The sequence below is a fragment of the Carcharodon carcharias genome, chromosome 19, assembly GCF_017639515.1.
Source record: "Carcharodon carcharias isolate sCarCar2 chromosome 19, sCarCar2.pri, whole genome shotgun sequence".
NCBI lineage: Eukaryota > Metazoa > Chordata > Chondrichthyes > Lamniformes > Lamnidae > Carcharodon > Carcharodon carcharias.
In genome coordinates this window covers 50,444,073-50,455,704 of record NC_054485.1, presented here as the reverse complement: position 1 = coordinate 50,455,704, position 11,632 = coordinate 50,444,073, and positions in this window count along the sequence as shown.

Below are 11,632 nucleotides of genomic sequence, written 5' to 3'. Positions count from 1 at the left end.
GCGATGGAGATCTGAGCAACACATGAGTGCAGTCAATAGCACCCTGCACCTGTGGGAAACCTGAGATCTGGGTGAATGCAGTCGCTTTTGCATCCTGGCTGTCCTTGTCTTGGGCGAAATGCACAAAGTTGTGTGCCCTCTCAAAATGGCATCCATGAATGCATTTGTGGGTGGAGGCTTGTGAGATCCCACAGAGGTCACTGTGGAGGCCTGAAGAAAGCCACTGGTGTAGAAATTGAGTGCCATGGTCACTTTCACAGCCACTGACAGCAGATGCCCTCCATGTCCATGTGGCACTAAATCCTGCAGTAGCTGGCAGATGTGAGGGATCAGTTCCCTAGACAAGTGCAGCCTTTGGTGACACTGGTTCTCGGTCATCTGCAGGAATGAAAGGTGGCATCTATAGACCCTGGGTGTCACTAGGCGCTGGCCTGCAATGGCTTTCTGTGGTTCTTGGGCGACGTGTGCAGGAGCCCCAGCTGTCCCATCTTTCTGAGGCTGCTGCTCCTGCCTCTGCACAGCCAGAAGCCTCAGTCTCTCTCTCCTCCATTGTCTTCGCTCTCTGTAGGCCATCAGGCATACAGCTAGTTCATCAGGCTCCGTGATCCTGATGTACTCCTTCTGCAAGATGAAAGAGAGAGACACATGGTTAGCATGGGTGCACTAAGAACCTGTTCTGGTTAAGTGTGATGGCCCCTTAAAGCTTCCTGGAGAGTTCTGGCTACCACTTGGATGGCCAGAGATTAATGCACTGCAAGGCTGTCCTGTTAGTTTGAACCATGGGGGAGACTGGTCCAAACCGGGATGCTGACATTACAAGGGGCTTTGAGTGCCTCCAGCAGTGACTGCTACATGGCCAGCTTTAGCAAGGAGGTTGCACAACATGTGCAGTCCAACTGCTTTGCAGTCCAGTAAAGTGCTCATGAATTTGCAGTCTGTATGGGGAGTGGTGCAAAGCTCTGGAAGACTTAGTGGCACTTTGATGCCTCTGTGTTGCTAAAATAGGCAGATAAGCTAAGAGCCTGACCCCAAAGCAACAGGTGATCCTGGCGAGCTCTGGCGAATGCTACTGTGCACAGTTCACCCAAAGTGCAGACCGCCAAGTGCAGATTGCCTCTCTGCTGTTGTGAAACATGTTGGCGTGCTTTCCTGCAGACAGGGATGGATAATCCAGCAGGGCTGCAAGACCCTGGTGGGACGACCTGATAATGATATGCTGATGTATCACAATGAGGCTCCTGATGACCGATGGTGGGAAACGTGGCTACTGTTGGCAGGCTGAGTGGACAATCCCGAGCTCCCTTCCCACCGTTGTGAAACCAATCGCTCCATATTGTCTGCTCACACCACCGAACATGCCTGCCACCAGCGGGCACAGAAAATTCTGCCCAATGATTCAAGTTAAGATTACCCTCCGTAAACTTGAGCCCATCCAAATCTCTACTGTCCTGGCTTACACCTAGTCCTGTTCACTCATAACCTCTGAATTTGCTGATCTGCTTTGGGCTCCAGCCCACCAATACCTTGATTTTTAAAATTGTCATCCATGTTTTTAAATCCCTCCATAGCCTCATCCCTCTCTACCTTTGTAACCTCCTCTGACTCTGGACCCTCCAAGATCTCTGTGTTCCTTCAAGCTTGGCCTCTTGAGCATTCCTGAATTTAATTGCTTCACCAGTGCTGGCTGTATCTTTAGCTGCTGAGACCCTAAGGTCTGAAACTTCCTAAATCTCTCCACATCTCTTTCCACCTTTCAGATGCTTTGAAAAATATTCCTTTGACCAAACTTTTGGTCACCTGTCTGAATATATTCTTATGCGTTTGATGTTAAATATTTTTGTTAATGCTCTTGTGAATATCATGGGATGCTTTTACTATATATAAGGCACTATATAAATGCAAGTTGTTGTTGTCGTTTACCAAATTAACAGGTGAGGTACTTCACTGTGGACAAGGATCCGCAAAATCTACCCTATCATACCATATTGCACACCTGCCCCACCCTATAAAGTGAATATATTCAATATACTGCAAAGTTACATACATAAAGCTACAAACAATCCTAATAAAAAACATCAAGGGCATGAACAGGCTAGTCACTCTACTTGAAGTTCATCACCCAAGGTACCTGAGAAATCCTAACTCTGGTGTCTACTTTTTCTCCCTGCCAAGTTATTCTAGACATTCACCATTGTTTATGTGATGGCGTTCCTCCACCTGTTTGACATCCTGCCTTATCATAACATTCAGGGTTTGCCAAACTGCAGCCATTTAAACAAGTTCTTCTTAATCATCATTTCTCGAGGCTGTGAAATTGAACCTGTTTTTAAACCATTTCTTATTGGTGTGCGGGGACTGACAGTGGCCAATCTTGGGCACCAATAAGGGGAAACACATTGGATGATATTTTCCTGTCATTTGTCATTCCAAAAGAACAGGCATGCCTATGTTTGGAAGAATGCATTGTACATTCAAATTAGCCATAACATATATCAAATGACTAACTTAATTTACATTTGGTGATGATGTGCTACAGTTCACTCAGAGAGTCCAAGTTGCTGTGGCAACATGCACTTTCCACATGCATGTTGCAGTCTGGAGCTATGGATAGTGATGGTAAAGGCTCCAGTGTTCTTTCCATCACATGGCTGACCAGGAATCACACCTGCACTTACCACTGGCCTAGGTTGGAAGGACTTGCAGGTTGATACTCAAGCTGTCTGGCCATGTTATAAATGCACCTTCCTTATGTATCAAGTCCTGGGGTGAGACGTGAACCCAGAGCTTCTAGCCCAGAGGCAAGGACACTTTCCACTGCACCACAAGACCTATATTCACATTTGCCATATCTATATTGAAAGACCAACTACTTTCAGATTAATATTTTATATCGGCTGACCATCTATATTCAGATGACTATCTTGTACTTTTAATTAGTTTCTGTAAATATTTTGTAGATAAACAGACATATCCATACATCACTGGAACAATCGTGTTGATGCTTTTCTGGTCCTCTAGAGTCTGAGGACTGAATCGCCCCAGATTTGCACTAAGAGCGGTAGTTGGCAGGAAAAAAGATGTCTTACCTGCCGGCAGAATTGTCGGCTTTTCACACCATATTGTCCTACTCCCCCCTCATTAATTATGCATTCCTGGGAAACACTCTGGGTTGCTGGCTGGGCAGCCGATGATTCGCCTGCACCCCCATCAGCTTAGGTACTCAGTAAATCGGGCATCATGTTTAAAGGCCGTCCCTGCACAGAGCTAGCACTCTTCAAGAGGTAGGAAGCTGCTAGGAACTGATAGCTGCCAAAGGGAAAAAACATGCTGCCCTCAGATTTAGCGAAACCACACTCATGTGCCTACTGGAGACAGTGAAGGCTTGCCACAAAATCATCTGCTCTGCTCTGGGTGAAGACCAGCAAGCAAGGTCACCAATCCAGCATGAGAGGCGGGGGCAGTGTTGCTCAGCACCAACGTCCTGTAAAAGAGGACAGCCACCCAGTGCAGGAAGAGGATGAATGATCTCCTCCGTTCCGCCAAGGTAAGTCACACTCACAAACCCATCACACATCCATAGGGATCTCACACCTCAATGGACAACACCACTAACTCTCACACACACCCTCTCATCTCCATCAGGCTCATATCCTTTGAAACTCGTGTCCTCATCCCATCCATGGTTCCGCTAACTACACAAACATTCTACACAGTGCCATGTATCCTGCTCACAGTCCCTCCATCTGTTTTCAAACAGGGGAAGCTAGCTGACAATGGAAGAGAGAGGTCCCAGACCAAGGCGGGGGGGGGGGGGGGGGGTGGGGGGGGGGGGGGGGTTAGGTGGAGTGGGCCACATTAGAACCCCTCATTCACTTTGAGGAACATGCCATTCTGCTGACTGGTGAGGATGTGGATCGTGCCAACAGCAATGCTGAGGTCTGTATAGAACACTCTTGTGAGGATCCTGCACCACATCATCCCTCTCAACACAAATGTGAGCGCTCTCTCTCCTGCTTTTGACTCTGCTGCCATGCCCTCATTATCTCTACTTTGGTTCACAGGGAGCTCTGCCAAGTGACCGACACCCTCAGTCAGCCAATCCCTCAGCTCCGTCCACATCCGCACCTCCAGCCAAGAGGACACCTCTTCCATTGAAGAGCTGGAAATAACAGCCTGGAAGACCTGTCACAGCATTTACCCACAATCTCCAACAGCGCAGAGACACACACCTCGCTAAGGCCTAGATCTAGAGCAGGCTCAGGTTTACAATCCAGTGGTCATTGCACGGACATGTGTCCGCAGCAGGAGGATGCAAGTTCAGCCAAGCTCCCCAGCACTCAGAGGACTGCTGGGGATCAGGCATCTGTGAGGTCCGAGTCAGATGATGAGCCTCTGGATTCGGCTTTCCAACTCATCCTGGAGAGCTGGCAGAAGGCGGGGGAACATCAAACAGAGCTGTGGAAGCCCTCAACAGAGTGGCACACGAGTTGGAGGAGTACGTCCACCTGGTCTCTGAGGAATTGGTGCTTACATGTACATGCATGGAGGTCTCCATGGAAAGGATGGCAGACACCATGGAGATCCTGGTTCAGCAGAACGCAGAGATGCGTGCAGACCTACACTCCATCGCAGTAGCCATGGGTGAGTTCCTGCAGTGGCAGCACGAGAGGGAAATGGAGCATCTCGACATCCCCCCAGGTGCTCCTTCCCCTCAAGGAATCAGGCTGGGATTCCCAGGCATCCAAAGGGAGGAAGAGTGGCAGATGGACACCTCAGGGTCATCAACTCAGGAATCTCAGAAGCTGTCCTCTCCTTCTGAGTCCTTTTTGCCTGTGACCACCTCAACCTCATCCTCTGTCACCGCAGAGGAAGCAGCTGGCCCACAGGAGGGCAGCCAAAGCAGGCCGGGGCCTCAAGGCTTCTGCTCTCCAAAGGACACATGCCGAAGTCATCAGAGGCAACAGGGCCAACCATTGACAGGCAGTTTCCATCCCTGCTGCAGATGTCAGGGCAGCACCTAGAAGAAGTGGTAGGCCTAGAAAAGTTAAGAATTTCTGAGCACAAGTCGTTGCATGGGTGAACACATTTTGTCACTTTATAATCTGAAAATATATTCACTTTCACTGAATAATGTGTAATGCTGTCTTTCAGTGTTATTCACAGGCTTTGTGAGTCCTCCCCCTGCATTTCTCCCCCACTAGCAGTGCAGCCACATGTAGCTGGACCAGGAGTGATTCTGGATGGAGAAGTGTGTGTGGGGCTGGGCCTTTCAGAGCCTCGTACGAACATTCTTGCATGCACAGGAAGCCTTCAGCTATCACACTCATCTCACTGCCCCAAGCATTTTCAACGCTGCCTGATGGGTTCTCCTTCAGTTGCCTATTTAAGTTGACTTGCGTCGCTGCCCTCCCACTGATCACACTCCCATGCAGCACTTCCAAGTTTAGAAGCATGGTGGCTGTAAAGTACGTTTTCAGCTCCTTTGTTCTTTCCCCTCCCCCAGTCACCCATGTCCTTTCCCCCATCACTGTTGACCACCTCCTCGGTATCACCTTCCACTTCTCCATCCTCACCTACCAGCCTGAACCCTTTTCTTTCCTGGATGACCAGGTGAAAGTGCACGCTCCCTATCTTCCCGAGAATCTCACCCCAATCCGCAGTGACCTCCCCCAACCTCCTCCTTCCCACCCCAGGGTCTATGTCTGCCTCCGAGTCCCCATCAACCACCCTCGCCATCTCTTCCACTGCTACTGTTGTACCCTCACCCCCAATTGGATCACTCTGCCCCCTTTCATACTCACCATTCCCTCCCACCACGCCCACCTTCAGTTCACTCCATAGGAGGCTGTCATCGACTCCAAAGACCCCTCCCTTGCACATTCACCTGGACATATCCCATCCTTACTCCTTCCTCTACCCTTACTCCTTCCTGCCCCCTGGACTCCTTCCTCCCCCAGACTCCTTTCCCCCTCTGATCTCACTCTTCCCCCGACTCCTTCCCACCTCTGAACTCCTTCCTCCCTCTAGACTCCTTCCTCCCCCAGAAACTCTTTCTTCCCTCTGAAATCCCTCCTCCCCCCAGATTCCTTCCTCCACCCGGACTCCTTCTACCCCCTGAAGCCCTTCCCCCTTCCGAACTCCTTCCCTTCCAGCTTCCTCCCCACTTACAGCTACATCCCCAGTTGCTGCACTCTCCCCATTACACCCTCCTCACCCTGTACTCCCTCCTCCCCCTCCCAACCTCACCCATCGTTCCCCACCCCCAACCTCACCCCCCCAACAGCAGTTTTCCCCCCTCCCAACCTTACCCCCTCCTCCCCCCCATTCACCTTCCTCTCCCAGTCAAACCTAGACCTTCCTCTCCACCCCCTCATCAATCACCTGTAGCAGCCCATGGCCAAGACCCTGGTATCCAGAAGCATGCCCCAAGCATCAATGGTGACCTCCGACCTTCCGTGAGCTGCTTCGTAGCAGAACCATATCCATGAGAGCCCACACAGCGTTGTGATGCACGTGTTACTCCAGGGTCCGGTAGCTGTAGGGCTGCACCGTCTTCCGTTCCTCGGATGTCCGCGATGTGAGCAAGGTCCTAATGGCAAATCCCAACCTCTGCATGTCACGCTTGTCCAGATGTGTTCTGGGTCGGCTTGTTTTCCCGCCGATGTCTTTGGATGATCTTGCTTGGGGAGGGCAGATGTATTAAAATGACATTCCCGACGTGCAGCAGTGGGGAAGGCAGCCCGCCATCGACAGCTGCAGCGGGCAATCGCAAACATGATACAAAACCGATTTTTGGCCTTCTTGCAGACTGTCCAGTCATGCCAGCCATGACGCCCGACACCATCAGGGACGGAAAATTCCAGCCTGAGTTTTGAAATAGGGGTCCGCAAAGGAATTCCAATGAGCCCGTGAAGTCATCCAGTTTCTGAGCTTTTCTGCATCTGCTGACTTCATACAAAAAATATTTCTGTTGCTGTACGATAATGAAAATGCATTTTTTTGGAATGATAAGAGCATTTTCCTTTAGATTGCTGGAATGAGGAAGTTAGGTCACGGGGTTGTCAGGACTTTATTAAAATTAGCATAAGGGTTCACTCAGGATATATCAATATTTTCAGGCTGTCTTCAGCAGTGATGTCAATATATTCTGGAAAGGACCCCAACACTAGCAGTGCTTCCTGAGGAATGTCCTTTCTTTTCTCAGTGGTTGCCCAGTAATGCATCAATATTTTTTTCTTCTATGTCCTTTCATGGGATGTGGGCATCACTGGCTAGGCTAACACTTATTGCCCAACCCTATTTGCCCTTGAATTGAGTGGCTTGCTAGGCCATTTCAGAGGGCAGTTCAGAGTTAACCACATTGCTGTGGACCTGGAGTCGTAAGTAGGCCAGACCCAGATGAGGATGGCAGATTTCCTTCCCTAAAGGACGCTAGTGAACCAGACAGGTTTTTACAACAATATTTATCCAATATTTTCAGGAAGTCGCCCACATGGAAAAGTTTGGATCTAGTGAGTTAAACACAAGGTGAGCTAATGGGGCATTGAGTGATGTTAACATGCATGGAACTGAGGCTGTAAGTGCTACAGTGTGTGATAATAGAATGCATCCAACTGTTGAATTGTGATAAAGAATGCAGAATATTGACAGCTATGTGTTCAACTTCTAACAGGCTGCCACCCAACAGTGTCAATCCATAATGACAGCCATCAGATTGCTCTGTAAACTTTGGCTGGAAGATGGCTATTGCCAAGCCTTAAAATTCACAGCTGGTACAAGTGGACAAGTAAAGTGAATAAAATTTACCTACGGCTCACTTGCTATTAAAAAAAATTATTTTCGATAGACTTATAAATGCTTGGAGTAATCAACCGTGAAGAGCTGAATATGGAAGGAATAGCAAATCTGAGTTGCAAATAATGAAACAACCTTGCTGGAGATTTTTGTTTGGCGGTCAGTTAATATTCTCCAATCAGTTGCATCACTTTTCCTGCAACAAACTGACTAATGGAGAGTTTGGCCTTGGATTGTACAAACTGTTGAATGTTCAAATATAATAGATGGCCTTGTAGCAGAAGAGTGATGGATTAGGCAATTAAAGGGCTAGCGTAACAGGATCATTCTTTATAATGCTGCTGCCTTATGACTATCAGTAAGATTTCTTTAAATTCCATTCCTGATCATTATTGTTCTTCAACCACCACTACTAAAACAGATTGCCTGGTCATTATGTCTTCACTGTTGTGAGAGCTTCCTGTGCATAAATTGGCTGTTGCATTTTGCACATTATAAAAGTAAATTACATTTTCAAAAGTAGTTAATAATATGTTGAGAAATCCCGAGGCTGCAAAAGACACAGTATAAATTTAAGTCATTCTCTCTCTCTTTCTTTTCTGAAAGAAAATGTATCCGTGCGCTTACTTTGTAACTGCATCGCCCATTGTGGAATGGAGCCATGCAAGAAGACTCCGGGTTCACTCTCTAGTTTGTACTGATGCTATTGACCTCGGCTTCCTTGGATTCGGGAAGGGAGAGAATCAGGCAGCTTCCCCAGCCCTGATCACTATCTAGCATTTCCTGCTCAAAGGTTTGTGTGTACTATCAGACAAGTACGGAATTTGGATTTGGTTTGCGAGCCTCACCATCTGCCTACCCGATCCCCTACTGCTCCGAGACTCCCCCTCACCATCTGGGCTTACATGAGGAGAATGTCCAGTGAGGTTTACTAGATGGTGACCAGCAGTCATGGAACCAAAGCTTTGCTTTTGGGAGGTGAATAAAATAGAACGTACAGGGAGAGATAAAAAGAGACATCCCGCAATTATTGGCTATTTCCATTGTAATCTTTAGATTTTTCCCACATGACTTACTATGATATTGAATGCCTGAGATTACAGATAAGGGTAATTTTGTGAAATTGCTCTTGTGGTATGGAATCTTATCCACCAGTGCGCAACAGAAAGCTGGACACTGTCCCTCCCTCTGTGAATTTCCATGCTCAAATTCCTGATGTTCATCCCCAGCAGGTAAGCCTTCACATTAAAAGCATTATTTTGTAAAGATACTGTTCTAATTTATTTGTGATAGTGTTTTCAAAATAACTAATAAACATCATGGCCCAGAATATGCTGACAAAATAACGGCCAGTTTAATGAGCTTCTCATTATTACTGTGTAAATCATCCAGTAAATTATGGTGAGGAAGAGATGTCTCATGATTTGCAAATCACCATAAATTGCTGGACAATTTATGCTGCTCAATGGTTAGCCTCAGGAAATGGCCAGTCACCCATCAGCCTCCTCAGTTATTTTTAAGAACTTCCTGGATTTACGCATTAAATTCACTGGAGAATGTTAAGGCTTGTACTTTAACAATGATAATTGTTAATGCAATGCTGATCATTCTCTCTGGGCCAGAAAGGGAACAACTTTAACAGTCAAGTCTTATTCCTGTTTGGAGTAAATTCTGTTTAGAGATTGTTAAAGTTTCATATTTTATATTTTTTCTAACTTATCCATTCTCTCTTTTTTACTCATCCTCTTCACCCAAGCTTTTTTTTCCTCTCATTTCTCAGCCTGTAGCTGCCTTGAATCTAATTTACCCTCCTGCTCTGTCAATCCTCTGCTTCATTATCAATCTTGAAATCTCATTGGATAAGGGGATATATTGTTGATCCTGCCAGTTGCTGGATTTTACATTTTTTGGTGGGAAGAGCAAGGAAGCTTCAGTGGTCGCCTCGCTTCCCCCCTCCCTCCACCCCTCCCCCGACATCTCAGCTTGTCGAATCAAGTGCTGAATAGCCAATTAGTGGGCATCTGGTGGCTCAGAGGTCAATTAGAGGTGCAAAGTGGGGCTTCTGCGTCCAATCAGGATGTGTACCTTGCAGCAGCGGGGTAATGCTGCAAACAGGAAGTTGGATACTGCCACAAGTTTAAAGACCCCCTGTTCTCTAAATCTCTATTTTTATTGAGGGCTCAAAAAAGCTAAAAAAAAAATGAGGTGAAAATAAATGTAGATTTTGCCACCTTGCCCAGCAGAACCTGCTGCTACTTTCAGCCATGGTCCCGGTGGGAGGCCTTTTCTTCCACCCTTGTGCAGCCCGAACTTTTTCACGTCCGACACTCTTAAAAACGCAGCAGGCAATGAAAAATTGCAGTGTTGTCAAAAAGCTCAATGACTTGTTAATTAGTTATTTCAAAATGGTGGGTGAGCAACTGACTTCCGCACCCACTCGCTTTCTGAAATTTGGGAGACTGGTGTGATGACATCATATGGCCGACTCGATGTCATCACACCCTATTTTACATTTGCAAGGTGGAGGTGGGCAACAAACAGGAGCCTGATTTGTAACTGTAAAATCCAGCTCCAAGTTAATCCCAGACGCCCTGTTGCCATGCCATTACCAGCTCGCCCTTCTAAAAACTCACAGTATAAACTGTTTCAATTTGAAGGGGGTGGCACACAGCAAGATACTACACTCCAGTTAAATCTGGGCCGTTTTAACAAATGGTAGGAGGTTTTATGAGGGTTTGTTCTATTGGCATGTTCCCTGGGCAATCAAAAAAGAAATTGTAATGAACACTGGAGCATTTCAAATTAATTGGAAATTAGACTAAAATATTTATGCATTATTGTGGAAGTGTTCTGATGTTTCCCACCATTGTCTCCCGTCATATTTCTGAGCCACTTTCTGATTGTTAAGCGGCAGACGAGAATTCCTTGGCAATTTTCCTTTGCTTGGTTTCAGCCCCTGTTGGCACCCAGTCTGTGTTGTGTAGCCGTGTCTCTCATATGATTTCAATTGTATTCTCTGAAACACTTTATAACTCTTCGCACAACATATTAGAAGACTTTCAAATAATACCATCCTCCCTCCTTCACAAACGGTTATGAGGAGACAATGCTTCGCCATCCAAGGGGAGAATTCATTACCTTGAGGTTACTCCCAGCAGATTTTTAACAGTGCAACTATTCTTGGTGTCTGTCACTTGTCAGATGTACGCTTCGATTCTCATTTACATGTGCATTGTAAGTGCAAGTGAGTTCAAGTACTTTTCAGAAACATAGGTTGGTTTGGACCTGGTTTTAGCCTCTTATTAATAATACGTTCATTTTACTTGATTTTGTTGGTTATCTATAAAGGGTTCTTGTTATGGATACTTTTGGGATTGTCACCAAATATTATAAATGTACTCATGTTCGGCATTAACTGTTCATTTAATGTGGAATGAACAGTACTTAGTATAAACCGATATCTTACAGTAATTACACACTTTACTGTTCCTTATATTTCAAAAGCAGAAAAAATGCCTCGCCAAGATCTTTCTCAAAGTACATTGATTTTTGAAGACTTCTTACATGACACAATATTACCAGAGAACCCGAAGAGCTGATAGCCTTGGGAAAAGCGCTAAGACCAAGTAACCCAAGACATCATTGTGTCAAAGACACAAGGAGGATTCATTGGGTCTATTCCTGCATACAGCTCTGAACGTGATCATCACTCGTACAGAGCTGTCAATGGAAACCATTACAAGTGAAGGCTTGACACATTGATCTTAGTAACTTGAATGACCTGTGATGACAGTTCACCACACTGTAGCTCTGAAAACCATTCAAGAAGCATTCAAAG